Source organism: Phalacrocorax carbo, chromosome 16 (genome assembly GCF_963921805.1).
Source record: "Phalacrocorax carbo chromosome 16, bPhaCar2.1, whole genome shotgun sequence".
NCBI classification, from domain to species: Eukaryota; Metazoa; Chordata; class Aves; order Suliformes; family Phalacrocoracidae; genus Phalacrocorax; species Phalacrocorax carbo.
The window spans coordinates 7,065,095-7,091,750 of NC_087528.1; the positions used below are offsets into that span (position 1 = coordinate 7,065,095).

A 26,656-nucleotide genomic window follows, 5' to 3' on the forward strand; every position below is an offset into this window, starting at 1 on the left:
AACAGCAAATTAACCCAGCGCCAGCAGCAGTTCCGACAGTTATCACATCCATGGCTAGATGCACTTCACGATAGAGCAGACTTTGGAAAATGAGTGCACGTTCCCCTCGAAGCCCAGGGAAATGAACCTGGGTGATGACAGAGAGACTTCTCTCCCAGCCACCTCAGCAGCTAACGGAGAAAAATGAGTCGCGCATCCCTCACCACCTCCATACGTTGACAGTAGCATAGGCAGCTTCTTCCATTTCATGGTACTGATCAGAATACGGGATGGTTTAGAAATCGCTGCCTTTTCTGATGGGCACTGGTGTCGTCCCTGGAGGGCAAATAGTCTGCAGTGACAGGGAGCAGCTTTGTAGCATCGTGCAGGTAATTCAGCATCCTGCCGTGGTGGGGGGCAGCTGTCACCACTCCCTTTGCCCCTCTCCTCCCCCTCGAATGCGGATAAATGATCCAGGGACAGCACTCAGCCCTTTCCCTCTCTGCTTTCCCTGCACAAACTCTTTTTCCATAGTGGGATTAATGCAAGGGAATTGGGTTAAATTTTCTTCTATGTTGGCCGTGATACAGGACCACATCTGCCCAGGCCTGCAGAAGTCATTCAGGTCCTAAATCCTCTTAGTTGTGTCTCTTCCCAGTGATTTCTGTGGCAAAGAGATGTTGGCTGGAGGGCTTTGCAGAGTCGTGCCCATGCCCGGTGCTGCGGAGCTGCCACCATCCTTGCTGCGGGAAGATGTAGCTGGTTCAGTCCTGGCACCCTCGCCTTTGCCCAGAGGCAGCGAGTGCTGAGGCACAGCATCCTCAGGTTGTAACTTCTCCCTGGAAACGCTCCCTTTGGTACCTTGTAAAACACGAAGAAAGCATTTGGAGTGATTAACTGTGGGCTCTTCCTTCCTAAATGCAACGTGATCCCATGTATGACATGGAAGGTGTTATGATAATTCCTTTTTTATTGACTAGTAGTGAATAATCATATTATAATCCCTCTGTCCCTGACAAATATGCATAAGACATCTGCAACTGCTTCGAGGCAGGTTTAAGCCACATGCTCACACAACTTTACCAGATGCCATGTACCTCTATTCATCCCAAATCAGAAGAAAAACCAAACTAACAAACCAATTTCAAACTCTGTTTTATTCAAAGCAATCATCAGATATAAAACCCCATCAATTAAAAACCTTCTATGAGTTGAGAATATGTCCATGAAACCATTTGATTACAAACATATTAAAAAAATCTCTTTTTGTTGGAAACCACTTTTTATCTCTAAAATGCTTGAAGTGAAACCATCTGAAGATCAGTCTGAAATCAACCCATATTTATTTTATTCACAAGTGCAAGCCTCTCAGGTAGAACATTAATAATAAAAAGCAGTCGGGTTTTTAAAAGTTAATGATTTTTAGTCAGCTAAGGAAGGAGTGTTATTCATAACGCAGACAATGTCTTTGCCTATCCTTGTGATTCATGCCCTGACAATGACTCCTCTCTTCCAGCTCTCCTTCCTCTGAGCTCCTTCACCTTTCCCTCTATACCCTCTTGTACAGTGTGTTATCAGCCAAGACTACGCACATTCACACACGTGAATACGAAGTGAGGGCTGTGTACGGCTAAAGCATGACTGGGTGATCTCCCCTTTCCTTGGTCATCACCATCGAGAAGAGGCTGGCGCAGAAAGACTTCTTTAAATTAAGAGGGATCCCCATGAGCTGAGCTGGAGGCGCCACAGGGGAGGGAGCGGTACCAAAACAGGGGCTCAAACCCTCTCAAACACTAGAAGGAAATTTCAGACCCCTGTGGCCCATGCGAGCTGGACCAGCTCTCGATCACTCATGTTTTTGTGTTGACTTTTATTAAAATCCATTCTCAGACCTGCATCAAGTCTCCCCAATGCAACTGTAGTTCGGCCTTTTCCTATCCATTTTGGTCTTCTCTTACCAGCATAAATATTGCAGACCTACATTCCCTCTTTTGTGCCCTATTGAAGATATTCCAGTACAAAAGCCAAAATGGCAATTTTTAAGTCTCTCCATCTGTTGGGATTTTTTTCTTTGTCAAGAGGTGCTGCTGCTTCCCGCAGCGTGGGGCCAGCTCAGGAGCTGCTCCCCAGCCCGCCCCAAGGCAGAGGGGACAAGTCGTGTCTGAAAAAATCAAATGAAAAAAACAAAACACAGATCCCCTCTTTCCATAGAAGTGTCTGGATTTCAGCTCCTGGGCAGAGGCTTGTGCTGGGAGAGGTCTGGAAAACTCCGACCTGCCAGGGGGACGGACGCAGCCCGTTAAACACCCTCCAGGTAGTATGGTAAGATGAGCCTCCCCAGGCTGGGGAAAATGATGCTGGGTGCTGAGTGTTTGACAAAAAACTGGCTAGAGTTACACCAAATTATTTCCTTGTCATCAGTCAAAATTACCCTTTCCTTCCTCCTCCTCCTCTCCCTCCTGAAATACAAGAAGATGAAAGGAAGAAGGGAAGGGGACAGGAGGAGGAAATAAGGACAGCTTAAAAAGTGCAGCTGTTTCTCCTTGGAGAAGCTCTGATGACTTCGCTGTCTCCCCAAGAGCACAATGCCTACGAATGCCTGTTAATCCTGCGCGAGGTTATTCGGGAAGTGCTGGGAGCTAAAACGCTGCAGCGGACTTTGCGTCTGGCCTTTAGAGCACTGAACTCTGGAAACACTGCAGGGAAGAAAAGACTGGTTGCCCTCATCACGGATGATGCGCCTGCTGTCAGATGGGGCCAGCTGGGATCGGCTGGTGCCACGGTGGGTCCAGCTGTGGACGGCATGGGGTAGGGGAGGGACCGGTCCACACGGGATGATGCTCCTGTGGGAGCTCCTGGGATGCTGCACAGCATGACAGAGAGACAGACCCTTCCAGGAGACCTTTCTGCAACGCTGCAGGAGATCCCAGAGCAATTCAGACAAAACTAATCATGGCTTTTGATTTTGGCATAACAGCCCATTGGCATTCCTACCAAAATCCAGCGGGTTTAGTTTCTCCAGATTTCCACCTTTTTTTAAAAGACAGCACCAAAAAGCACCAAGAGCAGCAAGACCTTGCACTTAGGGCATCCACACTGGCTTTGGCAGGTGCTCTTTCAGACACCCCATGCCTCGTTTGTGGTCCCTCCCTGCCCAGGGCAGCGCTCCCCGTGCCCGCTCGCAGTGCTGCCTCTCCGCAGCAACAATTGCTCTCCCCAGCGTTGTTCAGTGACGAGCCCCACGACTACCATGTCCTTCCTTTTAAAGCTGTTTTGGTTAATTTCATTTTTCTTTTTTCTGGAGGCTGGAGAGTTTATGAAGGCACACTGTAGGTGCAGTTTGAAGGCTCTCTGTCTCCCTGGCGTGTGCCGGGCTGTCGGGAGGAGCACCCCAGAGCACGCCAAGCGGGATTTCCATTGCCCAGAATAATTCAAACTGGCACGAAGGAATTCTTTAAGACAACACAGGCGATCAGGACTAAGCAGGCACACGAGTGCTTATAGTGGGGATTCAGCCAGCGGAAAAAAAATCGATCTAGTCAGAATTTTAGCTGTGACTTATTAAAAATGACATAAGTTAAAACACTGCCTGGCAAGGGCAGGAACTGAGACCGACAGCTCGACTGGGAATGATCCCCCAGCAGACTATAAAAATAAAGGTGCTCTGGGTTTTGCAGCACAACATCCCTGGCAAAGGGATGAAAGCCTGAACCGTGGAGAAGGGGGATTGCAGCAGGAGAGGCTCCCTTCGATCACTTGGTCTAGGAAAATAAGCGGAGCTGCTAAAAAAAATCCCCAAGCATACACCAGGCAGTAAAATATTTGCCACATCGCTGAGCCTATCGCGCTGAGTGACTGGGACCCCGGCTTTTCTCACCCCGATGCAATTCCAGGAGTCCCTGGAGCTGCCCTTTCCCACGGAGCCTGATCCTGCCATGCCAAGGTGTCCCAAAGGGAGCGTTCCTACAAAATCTTGGAGCTGCCCAGAAAATGGCATAAAAATGAATGGCTGTGTTAGCCATCCCTACAGAGGGAAGGTCACGGCTGCCAGCAGGTTGTGAGCAGAAATGACTGTCCTGGCTGAAAACAAAACTCATTTCCCCAGCTGCTGGGCAGAGGTGGTTTTCAGGGGATTTTTCTGAGATGCTCCTGGGCTCTGGGCACGGCTGTCTGCCCCGGCAGACAGGCATGTGCTGGTTGCTCACGGCTGCGGGGAGGGCAGCGATCGGCTCCACCGGCAGAACTCACCCGGTGACTCACCAGGACCTCAAAGCCAGATTTTCTCAGCTGCTACACATTAGCACTTTGACTTCAAGGCAGCTCTGCCGCTTCACCCCAGTCACTGACCTGGCCCCGGCAGCCCTTCTTTTTGTTTGCAGAAAATCTGTGAGCAGATAAAAATTTCCCTAAATTTCTTGGCTTGTTTGATAAACCCCCTTTTTTGATTGATTTATTTGTGTTTACTTTGGTGATGGGCAGGATCCATTCCAGTTGCACGCAGGCTGTCTGCCTGTGGCCGATCCCAGGCAAGTGGGGATTTTTCTTTCCCTTGCTCTGGTGGATGCCTGAGTGCTTCCTTCACAAACACCAACTGGTGTAAAATGAAAAATTCAGCTTCGCTTTCCTCCCTCATGTGACGGACTCTGGAGAGGGATGGTTGCGGCTAACGCTAATTCATGTAAAGATCTGCATGAATAACGGTGGAAAATATTTGGCATTGCTCAGCCCTAGATATAACACGATTAAATAGGTCTCACAATTATGCTTAGTCTAAAATTATAGGCCCTTAAATACCTTGCATACCGCTCACAGCTGGTATATCTAAATTTAGGGGTTTCATCCACTGCGAACAGTGTAGCGGGATCACGCACTATTGTTCAAGGGAACACGCTGGGGACACTCAGGTCAACCTGCAGCAGCAGCCGATGCCGTTTGCGTTTCTCAATTCCTTTGCAAACTTTTGCAGCTGCCTGCAGACGCCGCTGCCGTGCGGGCGTTGCACACCCGTGCGGTGCAGCGCGGGGACGGAACTGCGTCCCTGGCACGCTCGTGCCCTTCGCGGGCCCGGGCAGCACCCGCCTGCCCGCCTCACCTCCCCTAGGCATGGCTCTGCCCCTGCCCAGCGGCCTCGGGGAAGGAAAGAGCTCTTTCAACTTATTTCCCGGTTGGGCTTTATTTTTCTTTCCACCACCTCTTGACCTGGACGTGGAAATAAGGGCTGGCGTCCACAGAGCTGAGAAAGTTCTCAGCATCTTCTTTCCTTCCTGCAGACATCAAAAGGGGATTGTGAGCTCGATCACATTTTACATCACGGCTGGTTTTGATCCTTTAAGCATGGGAGACATAAATCTTCTTCCTCTTTCTTTCTCTGTTTGGGTGTCGATTCTTTCCTGTGTTCCGAAGTTTCTCAGGAGAAAATGCAAGCAGGTTTATAATCTGTCTACAGACTTTTACTGTGGTGATTCTTATCTTGAACGTTAGTTGGATAATGTACTGTCATTGGGAAGGAGTCTTTTCCAAAGGGAAAGGTCCTTTCTGCCGGGTGCAGGAGGGAGAGCAGGAGCTTGAGCTGGCCAGTGAACAGACCTGGTTTATTAAACCCAAGGCTGCGCTGCTGCGGTGGGGAGAGGCCTCCAGTGGTTCACTGATACTGGCAATGGTGGTGCCAACTTTTCAGCGTGGCCAGGCATGGAGAGAAGCAGAACCAGGCTCCCCAAACCATCCCCTCCATGTACATCCCTGGGATGAATCAGAGCAGCCCCACTGAAGCTGGGGTTGCAGGCCAAATCACTGGTATTTCTAATTTTAGTCCAAGGGAGGGAAGCCATGAGCGCGGGCACCCCGTTCCCACAGAGCCTTACAGCTGCCTGGTTTGGTGATGGTGCTTCTTCCAACACCTACTGAGTGATGGGGCAGAAACAATACCTTGGTGTCTTCTTAGGTGAGAGGCATTTGGGCCAAGGTCTGTTTTACTCCATGTTTAACATGCCTGAAATCTTAAGCCTTTACATTGGCTGGGGGCTTCTTTCCCAAAGGGGTCTGTCCACTCAGGCCCCTGCCTGACCCAGGAGAGCTTCCATCACATCTCAGAGAGAGGTAGGAAAGTGAGAAAATGGTGAAGTCCAAAGGGCAATAGTGAGCAGGGCCAGATCTACAAATGTCAGAGCATTTCCTAGCACTGAGCTGTTGTTCAAGCAAGGAAACATTGCCTGCGTCGCTGCCAACAACTTTGCCTTCCACGTGCTCATCCCCAGCATCCCCACAGCAACTGCAGTACCTCTTGCCTGGAAAAGTTATGTTAGGAAGAGGTTGATGTATTTGTGCTGCCTTTTTAACCTGCCGAAGCAGCAGCTATGAAAAACTAAATATATTACACAGAGGATTTTCTTTTTTCCCAGGAGCATGTCTGTGAACTTACTTTGCAGACAGGATGGGGCATGGAGTACCGACTACCTGGAGCCGACCATCATCGTCTTAGTGCTGCCATGCTGCCCAGGGCCAGGGTGCATGTTCAGCTCGGCGTCCAGCCGCAGATGTCCAGGCAGGGAGCACAAAAGCGGCATGCAGCGGTTCCCTCAGCGCTGCCTACGAGCACCGCTCACCGTCACGGGTCAGCCTTGCACCCGCTTCTGCCAGGCCGGCGCGGGGGTGAGCAGGAGCACGCACAGCCGGGCATCACCCACCGGAGGCTGCTCCCTGGGCTATTTTTAATGAAGCGCAATCACTGAAATGCAGAAATTTCAGTGATTTACTGCCAGGAGCATGAAAAAGAAAACAAAAAAAAGTGGGAATGGGGGTGGGGGGAGGGAAGGTCATTCCAGTTTCTTCCTGCTTACACCCCTTGCAGCTTTCGGATACAGGATATTGCTGAATGGCAACCTCCATGCTGCATTTATTTTTAAGCCACTGATAGCTTTCTAAGTGACCTCGCTGTACATGAGCAACATCAGCCAAGAAGCTGTTTTTTTCCGGCCCTTCGACGTCAGATTGCTTCCTTTGACACCTCTGAGAGCCAAAAAATGGGAAGCATTCTCTTCCCAAGGTGACTTTATTTTTTTCCCCTGTGATACTGCCGCTGGGTCTCTCTCAGGCTCGGGGGCCAGCGCAGCATGAATGGCACTGCCCTGGGGACACGGCCCTGAGGTGAAAGCTGAAGGTCACTGCTTTAGGGCAAAGGTGCCCAAATCATCCACTCCCTGGGAAAAAAATTGCCTTGGCTGGAGCCAGAGTTAGGGCAACTTCACCTCAATTTAAAGGACTCCGGCATGCACTTGTAACATTTTTATTTTTTTTTTTTCCTTTTCAGGGCAGCTGGGGCTTTCCAGGATATCCCAGCTCACATCTCCGTAACCTGTTTACTGTAATCTTAGATTTAGCACAAATTTTTCAAGCTCATTTGCGAATCAGTGAAAAATAAGCGCTGCTCTAGCACAAGAGGCGCTGAGACACCAGGAAAACACTTCATCCCCTCTTTTTGAAAGCACAGGTAGTTTTAAGCACCCTCACATGAAAATAGTAATAAAGGCTTCTGGAGTCTGTTTTGGACTCTGCAACGGAGCTGGGAGGGCGACTAAGCAAGCTGTTTTCTTGGTGCCTCAATTTGCTCACTTGAAAGCCGTGGCTTTGCACTGAATTAATGACTGCTGAGCCCTGTGGCATCGGTGTGATGTGGACTTTTCTATCCACTCCTCAACTGCAAACTGCAAGAGAGGGTTTCAACAACAAAAAAAATACCCCCGAACCAGAATGTGTTCAGCTAGAGGTGCAAATGAAGGTCCCAGCTGCATCTTATTTTCTCAGAGTTAGGGATACACTTGAAAATCCTCTGAAAATCAATAGGAAGAGCTTAGCTAGAGAAGACCCTCATGGGGGTAAACGAACCTGGACAGTGCTGCTCTGCACAGCCCTCTGAGGTTGTTATGAGGCTGGAAAAAGGGGAAAACACCAGGCTGGGACGTGGCTGGCTCCCATCCCTGGCTCTGCTTTGTCTCTGCCCGGCCTCCAGCACTTCAAAGCAACCAGGCACAAAAATCTGGCTGAGAGGTATCCTTCAAAGCCATTTCTTCCTGCGTCACTCCTCAAGGAGTGGGCACCAGGCTCAGATAGGGATTTCTGAGCTCAAAAATGTCAGAAGGAAGTGATGGACTCGGAGGAAATTCTTGCGACGGTCTAGGAGGAAACGGGAGATGTGAAAATACACGATGTATTTTCCTCCCACAAGCTGTGCGCTCTGTTTTTATTATCATAAACCTGGGCCCAGAGGATGTCAGCTTGTTTATTTATTTGTTTAAATGAGGTTTCGCTCCTTGTTCAAACATTCCCATGTTGGCAGCTGCTGCGCTCCCAGCTCATGTCCCGGTTCCCGTCTCCCCTCCCCTAATGCGGGGACGTGTCAGCCCGGGCAGCGTCCTCGGCCACCGGTGAGGCGGGAGATGCTGAAGGCAGGGTGGGAGGTGGGTCGCCCCCCAGGGGTCCCCTGGGCATCACAGGCTGCAGCAAGAGCCCCTTGGGCTGGTGGCACCACCGTGCATGGCACCGCTGTGGCGCCTGTGCTGCCTCCCCGGGCTCACAGCTTCCCTCCCTTGGAGTAAAATTAGAAATATTGATTTTTTTGGCCTGACCCCCGAGTCAGTGTCCCCCTGCAGAGCAGTATGTGCTGGAAACGGCACCAGTGTCCCATTTGCTATCATTTGGAAGCATCATCAGGAATAATTGCTATGGAAAATCATCCCGCAGCATTGGGAGCCTCTGTGCACAGCTAAAGCCGCTCGCGCGAGCTCCTGAGGGCTTTCCATGGGCCGGCCGGGCAGCCGTGGCCCATGGAGGGCCTCGTGGTGATGATGACCCCTTCCACCCCGAGCTCCCCGGACCCTTAGTCCCCGATGAGGCTGAAGGATGCCCGGAGCCCCGCACGGACCCAAATAACCCGGGCGAGACAGCAGCGTGCGTCGTGCTCGATACAGGCCTTGCTTTCCCCACCACGGAGGCGAGGGGCCTTGCAATGTCGCCAGCCCAGGCGCCCGGCTGCAGCACTTCTTCCCTGGCCCAGGCGGCGTTGCCCTGCGCGGCGGGGGCTGCCCCGCGCTGAGCCCTGCCTCTCCCAGCGGGGTCACACCGGCAGGAAGCCGCCTCTCGCCCCGGCGTGGTGGGGAGCTGCGGGAGATGCACCTGGGAGGAGAAGCACTTTGCTGGAGGAAGAAAACAGGATCTAACATATAAACAACATCCTCAACGGCTCAGCAAGTGAGTCGCTCTTTCCAGAGCCTGTTTTTGAGCCATTGTTGTGGCCCCCCCGCCCCAGTGACAAAGTGCCATTAAACCAAGATAGTAGGAGCCATCAGAGCCTGGGGGATGGTGCTGCCCTGCTCCTTCTTGCAATGCAACAGCCCTGGATGGACACAGCAAAGGCAGGTATTGCAGGTGGAGGGTAAGAATATTTCCCGGCTCTCTTCCAGGCTACTTCTAGTTTCAAAGGAGCTGAAATACGTGGGTAGGACGTGATTTCCACCCCTCAGACCCTGAATATTTAGTCCAAAGATTATTAGGGGCTGTAAGGTAATGGTGAGCAGTGGGGACAGAGTAGCTCTTAGTACAAAGCAAAGGCTTTCCAGGGAGTTACCCATGCTCCTTCCAGGGAGGTGCCCCCACAGGACTTCCCAACTCCCCACGATGAAGATGTTTTTTCTGGCTAACAAACCTTTATTTTTCATCTGCGTGGTAGAACCTCCGCATGTTTCTGGAATGGGCAATCCTATGTTCTGGCCTCCATGGTCATGGCATTAAGCAGAGCACCCTGCATGGACCCTGAATTTTGACTATTTTTTGACTGAAAATTACTTCAATTTCATTTTAAATTAAAAAAAAAAAAGCCAAACAAACAACTTGCTGGTTTGCTTTTCATTACTTATTCCTTTTTCCCTCCTATATAGCACAGATAACTGACTACAGCATTGCTGGCAGCCAGTGAGGCCAAATTGCTGCAGTATCCCAAAGGGATCCCTCGGGACAGCAGGGAGGGCTGAGCAGCTTGGCTATTCCTGCACTATGTCTCCCACATCCAAGCCCTTTTGGGCTTTGGGGTGCCTCCCAGCCACCCCAGGATATTATTTGCGTCCAACTGTCACGATATGGCCTGTCCTCAGATTTATTTTCTGGTTTGTTTGGATGAGAACAAAGTGTTTTCTTAACCTTGGGAACCGTTGCGGTTGGCTGGGCAGAGTCCCACCAGCCCCATGAGTGATTGGGCTGTTCTGGCACGTGGAGGAGGTGGATGTCCTGTACCCGCTAACTATCCATAGGTGTTATCCTAGTGTTATTTGCAGCATTTCTTCTGCCAGGTTATGAGAGACCCTGAAAACTCCCGCCAGCCCACCCTTGGCCTTTTGCCAAGATCCCCGTGCAGGAATCCCTCCCCATCACCCTGCAGCCCTGTGGACCATCCTTGGGCTCCTGCATAAGGGCTGAACCCATCTCCTGCATTGCCTGCATCTCCAACACAGCTACTTCCCCCCAGGTGACTCCAGACAAAAGGTTAATGTGAACCCATCCCCACAGGCTTGGACCTGCCCATCTCCCTCCATCCCCCAGCTGAAATGCTGCTTGCTTTCTGCCTGGAAATACCAACCAATGCTGGTTTCTTCCATTTCTCCTTTTCCCCTTTTCCTCCATTTTCCTTCCTTTCCCCAAGCCTTGCATGGCAGCCCCGCCACCTCCAAGGACACCCCATCCCACCTTTCCCTGGCTCCGGTGTCCCCGCTGGGAAGCAAAAAGGCCCCACCTGCACCCACCCAACCTGCTCATGGGACGCATCTCGGCCCCACCACCTCATGGGGTGCGCGGGGGGGCTGGGGCATGGGACCTCCCAAGGGTTAAGCTGCTCCCCAGCACAGGAAACCTGCAGCCAAAGCCAGATTCCCAGGGAGGAAACATGCCATTTATTGTGGAAGAAAAGGTAAGCGAAGCGTTAACGCGATTGCCCGAGCAGAGGTCATCGGCATATCCTGCTGCAAACTTCCTGAGTAACCTCACACGAGAAAACAACAACCCTGGGTACGGGACATGGTGGGTTTGTTTTTAACTCTGATTACCTTGGACCTACTTTCTTGCTGGCACTCACGGCCGCCCACATACCCGCCCTCCAGAGCGGCCGTGGACCTGCTCGAGCACTCTCTCCTCCCTGCTGCTGCAGCAGCTGGCTCTTGGGTTTGTTGTTGTTGTTGTTTAATGTTTCTCTTGTGTGACTGGTTGTATTTTTACGCCCTGGATTGGAGAGGGGGGGAGGAGAGGATGGAAGCAAAATGCACCTCTGGAGGTTTCAGGCTCTTTGCGAGATGCTGCTGCTCCCTTGGAGAAGGTCTGCAGCAGGTGGGAGCGGGAGGAGCGGAGCAGCCCCATGCCAGAGCTCTGCGAAGCCGTGGAAGGGAAATCCACTCATACTTTCTGCATTGCCTTTTTTTGCTTCTGGCTCTCAGGACATGGAGCAAAGAGGGCTGGGGGTGACTGCGGGGGTAACCGGGGGAGCAGAGTGATGCTTAGGGAAACCGCGAGAGGGACCAAACCGGTGCATAGCCTTCCCCAGCCTGCGAAAGGGAGAGTCTCTGCTGTTTTTTTCCAACCCCTGATTCTTGTAAAAATAAGGTTTTTACAGTAGATGGGGTTCCTGCAAAGAAAAAACCCCAACTTTTAAGGTAGAAAACACCTGAAATGTTATGCCAAAAATGATGCTTATACAGGAATGACTCAGAAGTTTAAAAACTGGTGTGATGCAACCAGTTTTATTTACATACTCACACAGGAGCAGTGGCAGGTCATGACCAGCACATGAAATTATTTCATTCAGTTCAGCATTGGTGTGTGGTTCCTTAGCAAATATTTGGTAGAAAGAAGAGACTCCTAGAGGAGGTCGGTCATGAATTTTTGCTAACCTCGTGGACAAGATTGGGATGAGCTCCAGGTCTGAAGCAAGATGCTCAGCCTGGCAATCTTCATTGGAAGTCACAGCACACGCAAATGTTTCCACTTCCAGGTCCTGAGGAAATGCCAGGTCTCAGACATTAGCAAGTGGTGCAAACCACCGAGTGAGGGTTTCTGCGAAGCTGCCGGCCCGGCGGGTCTCGCACGCTGGGTGTGCTGCTTCAGCTGCCCCATCCCTGGACGTGGCCCGGAGCTCAGAGCTTGCTTTCTTGCCAACCAGTAGGAGGATGGGTTGGACATTTAAAAATGTCTGTATTTTTGAAAACACGGACCCAACTCTCAAACAGGATCAACTCAGATCTCACCTTGGGGCATCTGCTCATTGCTGTGGAAGAAATGTCCTGGGTGACCTTGGGCTGATGGTTGGGACACTGTCCTATGCAGAACCAGCAACACAGCAGGTGGAGAAACTGCTGGGTGTCCACCTGCCTGTCCTCCCGTCCTCCACAGCCATGTCCTCCTGTCCCCTTGCATTTGCCTTTCTTTATATGCCTTTACCTAAGATGTAAAGTCCAAAGGCCCCAGGGCCCAGGTACCCTTGAGGAGGATTAAAGAGACTTTCAGGCTTCCTATCAGCTACTGACACACCACTGGTGTCCAAGTTCAATGGACTGGACTGAATTTTAATTCCTTCTTTTTCCTGTTTCACAGCTGTGGACCTGTTTCGCAGCCACCACCATCAGGCTTCCTGTGCTCAGTATTTGTTTTGCTTTGAAGGGTTTGACAAGATGAGAATATACATCCACGGACGTACGTGATTTGGAGCCGCAGGACAGCAGTGCCGCCGTACGCCCTCGGAGCAGTGCATGGCTCCAGGGGAACGCAATCGATGCCGTGATTAGCTATGCTAAATTGAAATCTTATGATCTTCAGGGTGGTTACATAAAATGCCAATTAGTATGTGGTCTACATTGTTTCATATAAATGTTTTTCATTATATTTTGCTGTCAGCAAATGCTGGTGTGAAACCAGTTTTCATCCCTCATATGGCCACCATGAGGAGGTTGGGAAACGCACTAGCATGACTTGAGTCTTCCTTTAGACAGATACGTTACCTTGTTTACCCAGCATCGGTGCAGAGTCTTTCCTTTGGGCAGTGGGATGGACAATTGGGTGTTGGAAGGGAGAAGCCCAGAGGTCCGGGACCTCCTGCGGTTCGCACAGGACCCACCAAGGCTGTCCTGACAAGTGCACCCAGCACTTCTGATCCACCGCAACTGCTGTTCATTGCCTCTTCGAGCCTCATTTTTTATATCATTGCTGTGTTGATAAAGTGCTGAGTCACAGGATCCAAGAAATACTGTGCAAAATAGCCGCAAGGGACTCCTATTTGTTAAGATGTCTGGGATGCTTCCTATTAAATAATAACAAAATGCTGTAATAATAACTTGGCAGCTCTCTGCCTTGTCAGTCTGATGCTCAGTGTGGGTTTGCTTTCCTAAAATTCCTTTAAGTATCTTGACAAATTGCACAATAGGAAGGAAGGCCGCTTCACTCTTGACTTTTGCCTGAATAAGTTCTCATAATGAGCAACTATCTTGAAGAGATGGAAAGGATGAGAAATACGTCTTTGAATCACGTTAACTGGCAATAGTATGGGTTATTACACACTATATTTCCTGATAAAGCAGGGACAGGTTATGGATTTTGCAGAGCTGTGGTCTTGGCAGGTTGCACCAGACGTGTAGGTATGGGTTAGTAGTGGCTTGTTTCACCTCTTGGGGAAGCATTACAAAACCACCTATGTTTAAAAATAAGAAGAAAAAAGCAGGAGTCGTAACTGCCGGCATGTTTTCCATCTACTTTGCATCCCTATTTCATGATCTCAGTTGAAAGTCTTTAGTAATGACAAGTTTCAATTCATATACAGTGTCAATGCCTTAAGTGAGTTTGCATGGGTGTATCTGTGGGCATTATTTTGTTTTCGTTGTTCATTAGAGGAATTTATCTGCTGCCTGCTAGACTTATCAGCTTTCCTGGCCTAGGTGGCACCAGTTGTCTCTGCTAGAGATCCCTGCATGGCAGAGCACGCTTTTCACAAAACTTCAGTGCTGGGAAATCTTTCCAGAGTATTACATTTTTTTTCCCCTGAATTCAGGGTGATGGAAGTTGAACCAGATGAAAGATCAAATACATTGTGCTGACTCCAATACGTGGGGTTTTTTTGATGAGAAACACCATGCAGAGGGTTTGTTAAAATGTTTTGCGCGGCTTACTACTATACTTTGTAAATCTTCTGAACAACCTGATCCTCAGTTGCAGAATTTCAATCTCCCGGCATTTCAGACAGTCTGTATTTGCCACATTTTCTGCTTTACTGCTTTTCCTGCAGTTGCTCCTTAAATAGTCAGGGATTTTCGTGTTCCCTTTGAGGTCGCCTGCGTATCTGTCAGTGGCCACATTGAGGCCATCATCCCACCCCTGTTAATCAGGAACAATTGAGGAGAGCTGTGGATGGGCACACAGCCCCGTGGGACCGGGCGATGGCGGAGGCATGGAGCACCACCTGTATGAGGGATCGCAGAGCAGGTGCTCTCGCAGATGCTTTTGCTTGGGACGTGCCCAAGCCATGGTCGCTGGGCTGGCAGAGCATTTCAGGAGCCATCCTTACGGGGTCACTGTATGTCACACTCCTCCCTCGGCAGCCACCTCTCAGGGACAGGATGCTGGTGACGAAGCTCATCTGCTCTGGTGGGGCAGCTCTTATGGTCTTATTAGTTTCCGGAGTGTAAGGCATCCTGTTTTTTTCTCTGCAAGAAAATAATGCAATAAATCTTTAATAAAACAGAGAAATCTCCAGGAAACCTACTGCAGGAATATGTGTAAAGCCAGAGGCGATAGCTGAGTTACAACACCCAAACAAGCCTTTCACCTATTCTGATAAACAAAGACCTCAAGAGACCCTGATTTCACGCCATACATCTGAAATGCCCTATGAAACCAACATCACTGCAATGTGTTCCTCTCCTGCTATTAAAAACCCTGTCCCATGTACGTTTCTGTGTTGATGAGCTGCTTTCTCCACCGGTGGCAGAACTCTGTGTTGTGCTGTCAGGGTAGCAGCAGGCAGCACGCGTCGCGGCGTGCGCGTCGCTCCAGATTATGGCTGCCCTTCTCTGTTATTAAAATTTGAGCAACGATGGCTTGAGCCATCCTCAGCAAGCCTAATGCACTGTTCGATGCTGCTTCCTGCATTCAGAGTTCTCCTGCGTGAATTCGATCATAGACTGGGACGTATACGAAAATAGCGGGACACCTCACCGGGAGCCCAGCATTTCCTACTGAAAATGTTGAAAGCATTATCCTAAATTTTTTATTATAGTCTTAAAAATGAGACTTTTTTTTTAGAATATAAGAAATAAACCATATAAGACTAAATAATAATAAAGAATATAAGAAATAAAGAAATGAAGAGAGCCAGGTTTCTTTTGCGCAGGAAGATCCCCGGCTGAGATTCTGGCTTTGTAAGCTGCAGAGGTGCAGGAGCAGGATGGTAAGGTGCAAGCAGTGAAAAACCACAGCTAAGGTTGAAAAGCAATTTCATGAACTCAAAACCAGAGAGAAGGTGATGGAGCATTACACATTTCTTGTATAATAACAACACTGTGACACATGATGCACTGATGAACAGAGCAAACGTAATTCTCCATGTGTCCACCCAATTATTTCCCAGAGAGATAAGATTCCTGTCATTGAGCAAAGTCTAGCCAAAGGCATCTCAAAAAACTGCAGTTCTGGTCACTCTCTTCAAGAAAAATTAGTTTAAACTAGAACAGATTCAGAGAAGGTTTATTAGATGACTGGAACATGGAACTTCTCCTCTTACAGAAAAATAGGAGAGGTTGGTTTTGCTCAGCTCTGTACAACGAAGGCTCAAAATACATACAAGAACATCAGGAAGAACCCGTAAGTAGCGAGAGGAGCTGTAAACTACGGGGTAGGCAACACTGATCCTGGGTGCAGTGGGGAAGGTTTCTAACCATCAGAGCAAGAGGGACCAGAACAACCTTCTCGTTGTGAAGAGGCAAAACAACCAAACAATGGAGTCTAATCCCTTTAGAAATGGGTCTTGTGCAAAGGCAAGGAGCGTACGAATGCAGCGCCACGTGCATGCTTGGCTTCACAGCTAGCGCGCAAGTGTTTCTAAAAACAGAGTTATTTACTCTGTCCTGAACTAGCAATGAAGTCTGGGCTGCAATACGGTGAAGGGGAATTTACCACTGATTTAACGTGATTAGGATTTTTTTTCCCCAAGAGTTTGCGTCTGTCTTTTTGTATTATCTGGAGGGTCGGCGTGGAGTCCTGAGTCAGGAAAACAACTAACTTAAATTCATCCCTATTCGCAGCAGAAGTCTTTGGTTTGACTTCAGAGTGATCCATGCATGTGCTTAACATTAAGGCTCTGCTTACAGGCTGTCCTGAATAATATGCTATAGTGTATTTTGAGAACTCATTTTTACTTTTTATTACAATAATAACTTCTACAGTGACATGAATTCCAACACGAAGCACCAAGATATAACATACCCTTCCAAATGGTTTTCCCCTTTACACTGTTATTAGAATACATATTAGGAGAGCAGCGTATTATAAGGCGAAGCACTTTCCAGAAGGCATGTTTTTCTCAACCTCACTGCAGCACAGCAGTTACTTTATAGTCAAAGATTAATTATATTACAGAGTCTGCTTCTGCAAATTGTAGTCAAATGGATCATTAAAAGAGAACGATAGCAGGGACCACTGCTAGGGTATTGCTTCTGAAGGGCTCAGCTCCTGGAGGTGCTGAGCTCCTGGAGCTTAGGATGGCCTTTCTTTCCCTATTTCCTTTTCAAATTTCATGCTGGCGTTCCATAAAATGATGTGTTTGAAAAACTGTCCTGCTGCAATTCTGGCAGTTTATTGCATTACTCCAAGAGCAGAGCTACTATGGGTACTAAGCCTAGGATTATAATGAATGGCCAGTCATATGGGGTAGGGAGATGCCTAATAATTCCCCTTGTGCTTACTGGTAATTACCACCTAAGCCCTAAATAGCAACTTCAGGCACAATTCAAACCGTGTCCATAAGCCTTGATGGGGAGATAGGAAAAACCCCAGGCATATTAGCCAGTGCAATAAAAATAAGGAACGTGGAAGACAACTCAGACTCCACCAAATGTAGGTCTGTCTCTCCGCCGGGAGGTTGGTTGTAGGACGGGGCGAGTGGTGGCTCACGTGGGAGCGTGCAGGAGCAGGGAGGGACTGGGGTCGCTCCTCTTGCATCACTCGGGCTCTGCACTCTGACATTCATGTTACAGGCAACTCCTGTTGAGCCATGCCAGCTTTTAGATCAAATTTGCTTTAGCCATAATGTAAAAGGTAGATTTCTTTAAGAGTAATCTAAGAAGAAAAGCCAAACATTTAGTCTCAGGCTGATCTTTTATCTCAGAGCTACCAGTGCTCTGAGAACCTGAGACACGTCTCTGCAGGAAGGAGATGAGAAACTCTGGCTTACTCACACTCCTCTCTCAGCTCCTTGTCTTCGGGAGAGGGGAATGATGACAAGGTTTGCACTTAAAATTAAGCTGCAGAAGGCAAAACAAAACTCAAACTCAGCTAATTTTATCTGTGGTTTAAAAAAGAAACAACTGAAAAAAAAAAGCCAGTAAAAAAAAACAATGGGAGAAATGAGCAATATCTGCCAAATAAAATCATTCAGTCACTCCTCGTATTAGTCAGGAGAGAAATAAACTTTTAGAAGGCCACACAGTAAAACAGATCCTCAAGTATAGTTAGAAAACAATGAGTCAAGATTCCTGCTTGAGCTCCTTGAAATGCTCGTATTTTCTTGGGAAACAGCGTGTTGCTGCAAAATGGCACCTATGCCCTCAAGGCCTGGAAATAGATATGGTTATTTAGACCATTTAGTTAATGCAAACTACAGAAGAGATGGAGTAATTGAGCCAATTTGCTGCGTGGGTGTGCGGTTGTTTGTGGCGTATCTCTGTACCGCTGCAGTGTTTGGAAAGCCACCATGACTCACCTCCGCACATGGTGGCTGAGGACAAGCAGGAGGGTACCTAGGAGCGAGCCTGAGGAGCCGGCAGTGGTTACTGGAGGCACAGCTAGTGCCCTTCCTGCCAAACTTTGCTTATTTTTCCAAAAGTGGGGAAGCTTCTGGGCTGGAAAAAGCAACGAGTGGTGCTCTGGGGAGCATCGCTCGGCCCCCAGCACTGCTGCATGTTGGAGAGGAGCAGCAGTTTGTGTGCACCAGCATGCATCAGGCCAGTGAGGAGGGGATACAGCTGCAACCCAGGAACACTCATGCAAATAATTTTGCATTGCAATGCAAACTTCTGGGTAATTTTTCATTTCACACGGAGGCAGCATTCCTCCAGTGCACCCCCCCGATTCCTCCAGCACCCCCGACGTGTGTTACAGACCCTGATAGCATCAGGACCACATTACCGCTGTTTCCATTCCCCGTGTCAAATGTCAGACCACCACCACGGCGGGGCATGGCCGGGCATTTTCCAGATGGTTGCTCTTCACCGTGGGGGGACCCCGAAAGTGCTGCCACATTGCTTTGTGGTGCATGTTACCCCAGTCTAAATTTCGCTTATTTCCATCTCAAAGACCCCATTCTTGAGAGAGCAGAGATCTTCGTGGCCTTCTGCTTGTTGCTTTATACATTTTGGCATGTGCCTGCTCATTTTACAATAGAGCAGCTGTTTGTGCCTCTGCAGACATATTTTGTAGGTGCAACTTAAGCAAAACTTTTGATGTGTTGGGCTTAGAGGTCACCCGAGGAATGTCAGTGTTTGTCATCAGGAACATGGGCCAAGTCCTACTCACCTTCTCTGAAAAAAACCCCTTTGAAGCCAGGAGAAGGACTCATGAGCACAAGGGGAAGAATTTGGGCTGTAGAACATAAAGGTACATTTCACATCGTGACCTTTTATTCTTTTTTATTTTTAATTTATTGTCTTATGGAAGTTTCTCCTCTCTCCTTTCCTCCCCTGAACTTGACACCAACGCTGGTCAGACAAAAAGTCAGACACTCAATAAGCATTGGAAAACTTGTCTGATAGAGTTCAAAGGGCTGGGAAATCTAATTTATTTGCTAAATGTTGAATATAACCTGAGTTTATGCAACTGCATCCTTCAGGGTATTGAGAAGGTGCTGAAAACACAGTAACAAGCAGCTTTGTTTTCTGGGATAAAGTTTAAAAGATACTGAGAAATACAACAAATAGAGAAAAAATCCTCAGGGAAGTTGGCAAAACCTTTGTAAAGACGGTAACAGATGCCCCCAAAGAGGAAATTACAACATGTGGCAGCTGTGCTTTTTTGGTTAAGCAACTTTTCGCAAAAGTTCAAAGCATCTGGGGAAAGTAACTGGTAACAGGGTGAGACAGATTTATGGAGCCCACACATGGTAATATTTTTGTATAAAATTAGTAAAAAACCATTAGATCCCTAGATGAAGAGATTAATTCATACAAGTTTGCATTCTTTGAAGAGCAATCATATTTTGACTTCGTAAACTGGAAGAATTGAGTAATTTCTTGGATTAAATGATCACAAGAGTTGTAATCTGTAATAAAAATCCATGCAGGGCTGCCAGGCTTTGTTTCTCGGAGGATTAGGGTAATGAGTTGATTTGACCTTAGCAGAATGCATCCCAGACTGCAACCCCGTTACCTGGATCTAATGGGTGGATTCAGAAAGATGAGGCAGTTAATCAAAGCCTTCAACATATTTTTTTAATATGGGGAAATTTATTGTTTATGCGAGTTGCTGGATTGATAAATTTAGGAGAAAAGCTTTGCATAAATCTATGGTGTATGGCAAGGGCACTGCCTGGGCTTAGCTAGCCAGCCTCCTGTGTGCTACGTAAATATATATGTGTGTATATACACACACACACGTGTGTGTATATATAAGCCCCTAGAAATGTCGTCTGTAGCCATGAAAAGGACAGTCTGCAACAGCTCACACTGCAAATTTATGTTTATTCTCTCTTTTTACAGCACTTTAGTGTTCTTGTGCTTTGTGTTTTGGTGAGACAGCCAGGAGAGACCCTGGCCATCTGCTGCCAGAGTCACCATATATATCATGGGAGAAAGAAGACAGACTCAGGTTTGTAAATGCTTTGTTTAGAGCTAATAAAGCCCTAAATTAAATTTCTAAAAAAATGGTTAATGCTCCCGGAGCTCAGAGAGGCTACCTGCAGCTCAAAGTGTTTCCCATGCCGGTTCCTTCCCCATCCTACAGTTCCTGCTCCTCTTGTGCTGGCACGTGCTGAGACCCAGATCAGGGAAATGATGCTCCTTAAAATTAAACCAAATGTTATTTTGCTGCTGGGTTATTTTAAAGCCAGATCAACTCCCAGTCTGGTTCACTGTGCAATCACGTGGCCAGCTGTGCTGGCAGGGGAAGGATCCTTGCTCGGGGTGATAGGAGGACAAGCAGACACTGCCGGAGAGAGGAGAGGACCCAGAATCATCCCTGACCACTTCGTAGTGTGAAACCATGGTCTGGGGCACCTCCAGTGGGTTTGGTTTTTACCGTCTTTCACCTCACCCCAAGTCGGCACCAAGCACATGGTGGTGACTCTGCGACAGCAGCTATTAAAATCAAGTAAAACACACCTGGATCCTTTTTGCAGTTGCCATGGTCCAGCAGGGATGTCTCTGCAGGGAACAGCGAGTTTATCACATGTATTTTGTTTCAGATCTTCTGTGAGGCTTTGGATTTTCACCCCAAAACCTCTGACGTACCCACTCCACGCTCCCAGACCAATTAATCCTTCCGCAGATGAGCAGCACGAGGCCAGGCAAAAAACCCAGCAGGTACCCCTGGGTATGTGGAGGGAGAAGGAAACGGTAAGTGCGCTTTCCCACCACCTCCTCCTCCTGACCTGCCCATCCCTGGTGCGTGCTGGCCATCCCTGGGGGTCACCACACCGCGGTGCCCCACATGTGCCCCCCAGCCCACGTGGGCGCAGGTGCTCCTGCGCGGAGACGCATTTACAGAAGGCGAAGAGAGGCCGGAGGAAGCCGCAGTCACGCGAGCTGCATGTGGTTTAGGGAGCAAGTGCCAACATCTCTCACTCTCACTGTCCCAGTGTTGCTCCGAGGGCAACCTGATCTGCCTTTAATCTACTCTGACCACAGGACAAATGGTTTAAATAAAATCCTGCATGACTGAGTCACTCCATTTCTGGCTTTTATACGACATACTGAGGAGCAATGGTTTACTTTGCCTGAGTAACAAAATTAACATAAGAGAAACATTTTTGTTATGTGGTAACTAAGTAAAAAAAAAAAGACATAGAGAAATTTGGGTGGGATGTTTGTGTGTGATAAAAGGAAAATCAAGGAAAAGAAAGTATTTACTTTTCCTGGAACAGCAGGTAAAAGTAATAACAGAGAAACAGCTATGGCAGACAGGACAAGGGCTCTGTTTTAGCAACCCAGTTATTTTTTGAGACCTGAAGCCCCGCTGCCCCCAGCCCAGCTGCAGGGAAGCTGTCAGCAACGGGACACCAGCTTCTTTACCTCTGCTGGGCTCGGTGCAGGGAGAGGCACGGGCTGAGCAAGCGCGGCGTCGCAGGGAAAAGGGGGACCAAGAGAAGTGCCCTGGGATTTTGGTGGGAGAGCTGGCTGCAGCTACGATTGCCGTGTAGTGCGCGGGGCACCGCCACGCCTCTGTGTCGCGGGGAGCAGAGGACTTTGTCTCTGCAGGCAGAGGGATGCAGCCTGGTGTGCTGGTGGGTGTCTGCTAGAGCCAGTCCCTGCCCCTGCTCGGGCTGCACTGGGCAATAAAGTCTGTTGTGAGGGGCTCTGCTCTGACTATTCACCATCGTCTTCTTCTTGTCCAGGACTTGTTGCCACCAAAATATCCGCTCAGAGCTGTGCAATCAATCTTGGCTGGGGAGCCGAGGTACCTATATCTTATCTTCCTCAGCCTCGGGGGAATATGTGAATACGAGCTCAAATGAACGCTATTAAAGGATGACGTTTAAATTCCGGCAGTGTGGTTTTCACATATCACAAACCTATAGAAAAAGCTCTGCCTTTTTCATTCTTTCCTTTTTAATGAGAAGACTTCTAATGATTTTTGGTAGGCTTTATGACATGTAAGGTAATATCCTGGTGTTAGTGAGAATAACAAGAAATTCCCACTGCCTTTTTGGACGTAGGACAATTTTCACATTGAGTTATACATTTGCAAGGAAGGATTTGCCGTGCTGGACCGGAGCATCAATGCCCACAGACACCTGGCTCCTTCCTTCTGCCAATAGTCTACACCTCATAGGGATGATCTTCAAACCACTCCTGATCTTGCAGGTCTGGACATCCTTCCTGCTTCCCTGCAGAAGAGATCAGGGCGTGAGGCTTGAGATCTCATCACCTTTGTCTTAGCACATGTGGTTGCGCAGTATTTTTAGGGTCACTTCTCTGTTGTGTTTCATCAAAATACTGGTATGTTGTGTTCGGGACATGTTCCTAACGTCCGTCGTTGCAGCACAGCAGATCCACTTTGAAGTGGGAATTTTGGTGCTTTTACAGCAAGCAGTGCACGAAGAAGAATGTTCGCCTTTGATGTTTATTAGTTATGAGCATTGCTGGCCCCTTTTGGAGTTGATTTCATGCATGATCCCCTTTAAGAATCGGAAATACATTTTACCAACGTTTCAAATGTTATGAAATGCAGCACTTGGTGGGACAGAAAAAGACAAATGAGAAAAATATGGTACGTTTTCATTCTCTGAAAGAAGTTAAAGCTAGAAAAAAACAACTGTTATGTGCAAACTTGAAGTGATTAGCTATTACTCCACAAAGTTTGCAGCTCCCTGTCAGGAAGCAGAGGTTCTGCATGATTTTTCAGCTCTTACACAGCACTGTAGGCCATACTTTGCAGACAGAGGACATGATTATGGATATTCCTTTTACAGTGTTTTGGGGTCATAAGCAAAACAAAGTCAGCAAAGACCATGAGATCCCCATGTACTTCCCTTTATTGTTTTTGGATTATGATTTTGAAGGTGAGTCAGTGTTTATCGATATAAAAATATAAGAAACAATGCACTATCAGAGTCGTATATTTTCCCATGTGTTCATTGTCCCTTCACTTGCTGTAAAATCCATGTGATGAGGAGTTAATGAGCGGACACCTGTTTTCTTGGCAGAACCTGTGTTTTATTTTTAAATTTTAAGCAGTCTCTGAAAGTGGTTGCAAAGGCGAAAAACCAAACTTTGCCCTTGCAGATGGGAAAAGGGAGACGTTTGCTAAGCGAAAGGTAGCCCTGGTGTTGCACAGCCTTGACGTATCATTCAGAAAATTCAGACTGGCTACGAGGCAGGACTCTGTCCGGTCTGTACTGAGCGGCTTCTTCTGAGGCTTGTCTGGTTTGTCCCCATTTAGCAGCAACCCAGGCATGTAAATTTGGGATACAGCTCCCTGAAGAGCTGATACAAGGAGGGGACTAATGTTTCAATGTCCCTGTAAGACAGGAAACCTCATACCAGGATGCTAAATGCAGTAGTTAAGTTTTGCCTAAAACACCAATCTGCTTGCAGGGCTTGCTTTCGCCATCTATTATTTATTTCCTCACTCATTAACTGCTCCAGTAGCCCGAGACACTGAAATCTTGCAGCCAATTTCTTATTTGAGGAACTCTTTGTTGTTAATACAAGATCTCTCATCAGCTGTGCTTTGAGCAACTCCCCTTTTCTCTGCTGTTCCTCAGACCTTCTGCAAGCACATACTCTATTTTGCAAGATTATGTTTACACTCAGCAAATATGCAGGGAAATGGTCTTTTGCAAGGCAGATTGGCCAGAATCAGGAACAGCAACACCAGTGAATCCAAAAATAGCTGTAGGAGAGAGCAAAAGAGAAAGAGGAGTGGTGAAGTCTTTTGAAATTCCTTCAAAATTGTTCTGTCAAGCTGAGATGGCCCCTGGAAGATGGTCCTACCTCCAAAACCATCTGTTGAGCTTGAGGAGAAGGAAGACTCTACCCTCTGAACCGTACAGAGAGCTGAGTTCATGCCCACAGTCATCCCTTCTTAATCCTGAAATTTGTCAGCCAGTAGGAAAAATGAACTCTCTGCCTGTGTCTTGCTTTCTCCCTGCCTTCAATGTCTGGCAGACAGACAGATATACCAAGTTAGAAGAGGTAATTTGCAAGAGAATTGCAAAGCTAAAAGGTGATGATAACACTATATTGGAGCAATTTTGTATCACATGTAACCTGGAAATGGTATCAGCTTACTAGAAGTGAGTAATCCGTCAGGAGAGAAAAGGCACAAGGTGCTGATGAGCCTTTGGTAAATGTAAGGTTCTTAATTCAAAATTATCTTCCAGTCCAAGGACTCTGGAGTGATCACACGACTTCTTTGGGGGTGGTTTGGTTTGGTTTTTTGTTTTGGCAGGCAATGAAGCCATGAAGCCTGAACATAGGCAGAGCATAAAGCAAAAATTCCCCATGCTATACACAGATGGATTTAACAGCCCTCCTCTTATTCACGTGTAACTGTTTATATGGAAGGGATCCAACTTTATGACAAATTTCACTAGTTTCTAGCCAAACAGAGATCCTCTCCAGGGACATGAAATTTGGGGGTGAACAAATTTCATCAGATTTGCATAGCAGATCTGGAGTTAGAGGCTTAAATAACAACTTGCAGTACCAAAAAGGCTTCTCTAGAGACCTGCTGAGGGTCTCCAGCCCCAGTTCCTGCTGACTCCAACGGAGCTCTGCAAAGGTCTACATGAACCAAGAGGGTCTTCTGCTGCTGGTGACCATGGACCTCTGGTGAGGAGCAGGCTGGTCTTGGCTCCATGGAAAGACATGAGATATTGGGGTTCTCAATACCTTGCAGGACTGGGGCCTCTGCTGGAGTCTACAGGCTTGATCTGGATGGAAAATGGGAGGCACCTGTGTGGTGGAAACACTCATTGTCCCACAGGAATTCCCATGTATGAGTGACTACAAAGAAATACCCATTTCTTGCTATAATTTTAGCAAGGATGGCAGGTGCACGGTGTTCTCAGAGACATATTTTCCTCTCCTGGAGAGTTTGCCTTCTTTTCTTATGTACAGAGTTGTCCTGACTGCAGAAATAACCATGCATTGAGCTGCTTGTGCATGCGCTGGCGGAGCAGCACGGGAACAAGTGCATGGCAGGAACACGGAGAGGCTTTTGCAGCTATGAAAGTCTACCAGTAAATGTGACCAGTGAAAGCCTGCTCGCTTTAGAAGAAAATATTTTTTGCTTAGCTTTTACTTGCTTTTTCTCCTTGCGTACATGCGTGCGTGTTCAGGGGTTCATTTTCCTGCTGCACTGAATTTCAGATTTCATTTACTCCAGCTGTTCATTTCCCAGCTGACATCACACCTCTATGCCTGTGGCATCAGAGCTAATTGCTACGATGTCACGCAGACACATGACAATTTCAGCTGGGAGTATGCGGGACCATAGGTCTTATGTTAAACAATAATGAGCTTATTTTTGTAGAATTACCCTTAGTTTTAATAAAAAGCAGAAAATACGGGAAATACTGGCAGGATAATCTCAAAACAGAATGTTCTTGAAGTTTCCATTAAGTGTCAGCTGCTCTTTAATTAGTAACCAGAGGGACAAAGAAGAAAGTTGCTAATTATGGGCACACCATAAAAATGTTAACACTGTGTTCCAGTTTTATAACGGCAACACCTTACTGTGGATGCAAAAGTGAGCCTAGATTGGGTAACGAATGGAAAAATCATGGGATTTTTGTTGTACAGCTCACGAAGAGGCATCTGCAGTTATAAAATCAACTATTTCCTTTGGAAAAGGAATGAAAATATTTGACAAAAATACCTTCAAGGTTGGTTTTTTTCCTTTTATTTTATTTTTTTTAAAATATATTCCAGGAATAATCAAGATCTGCAGTTTTTGGAAAATGAAATCATAAATCAAGATGGCTTTATTGAAAACCATCGGTACTTTAAGCATTTTATGATGCCTGAAATCTTCTTCATTCCAACTTCTTTTGTTTGCTGTTTCTGCCTTGTGAAGCTGCACTGAAAACCAGCCCCGAAGTGAGTGAGATCTACTTGCTGCAGTGAAAAGCATGACGGAAAGAAGCGATCTGCTGAGATCTTTGTTAGGGAATTTGGCTTTAGTCCAGTAGTTCTCTTTTCTGGAGATTATTTTATCTCTTGGTTCTGATGTTTGCACTTTTGTGCAGCTCCGTCCTGTCTGAGATCTTGTCCCGACCGTGGCAGCTGGTCCTGGAAGGCGTTGAGCATTTAGTCGCCTCTTCTCTGCGATAGCCCTACTATTAAGGCAGATAAGGAGCTCCACTCGTTTGTGCTCCAGGCAATAAGAAGAGAAGCAGAAAAGGTGACTGAGGCATTTAAGACCAACCATTTAAGGGGTTTCTGATTTAAGTCTCAGGCCTGATTTTCAGAAATTCTTGAAAATACTTGAATTGCTTGGAAAATTAAGGTGCTCAGCACTCCCCAAAACAGACCAAAATTGTGTCTTTTTGGGCACATAATTCAAATTGTAATTCCCTCTCTCTTGGTTACTACCCTGAAGGAACTGTTAAACTAACATTTGTGTCATGAAGTATTTTTAACTGCTGATTTTTTTTAAGTTTTTTTTTTTTGGGGGGAGAATATATAAAAATAATCAAGATGGAAAAAAAAGTGTTGCTGAAACATAT

General features: G+C 47.5%; 2 long non-coding RNA genes across 2 annotated transcripts; both read left to right on the forward strand.

Annotated features, from left to right (window-relative positions):
- The first annotated feature begins 11,046 nt into the window (after positions 1-11,046).
- LOC135315938 (uncharacterized) lies at positions 11,047-14,946 on the forward strand. The gene is made up of 2 exons (XR_010375429.1): positions 11,047-11,181; positions 12,604-14,946. It is a non-coding gene; the product is annotated as an uncharacterized LOC135315938 (long non-coding RNA).
- Positions 14,947-18,027: 3,081 nt separating this feature from the next.
- LOC135315939 (uncharacterized) lies at positions 18,028-21,145 on the forward strand. The gene is made up of 2 exons (XR_010375430.1): positions 18,028-20,073; positions 20,669-21,145. It is a non-coding gene; the product is annotated as an uncharacterized LOC135315939 (long non-coding RNA).
- The last annotated feature ends 5,511 nt before the right edge of the window (positions 21,146-26,656 follow it).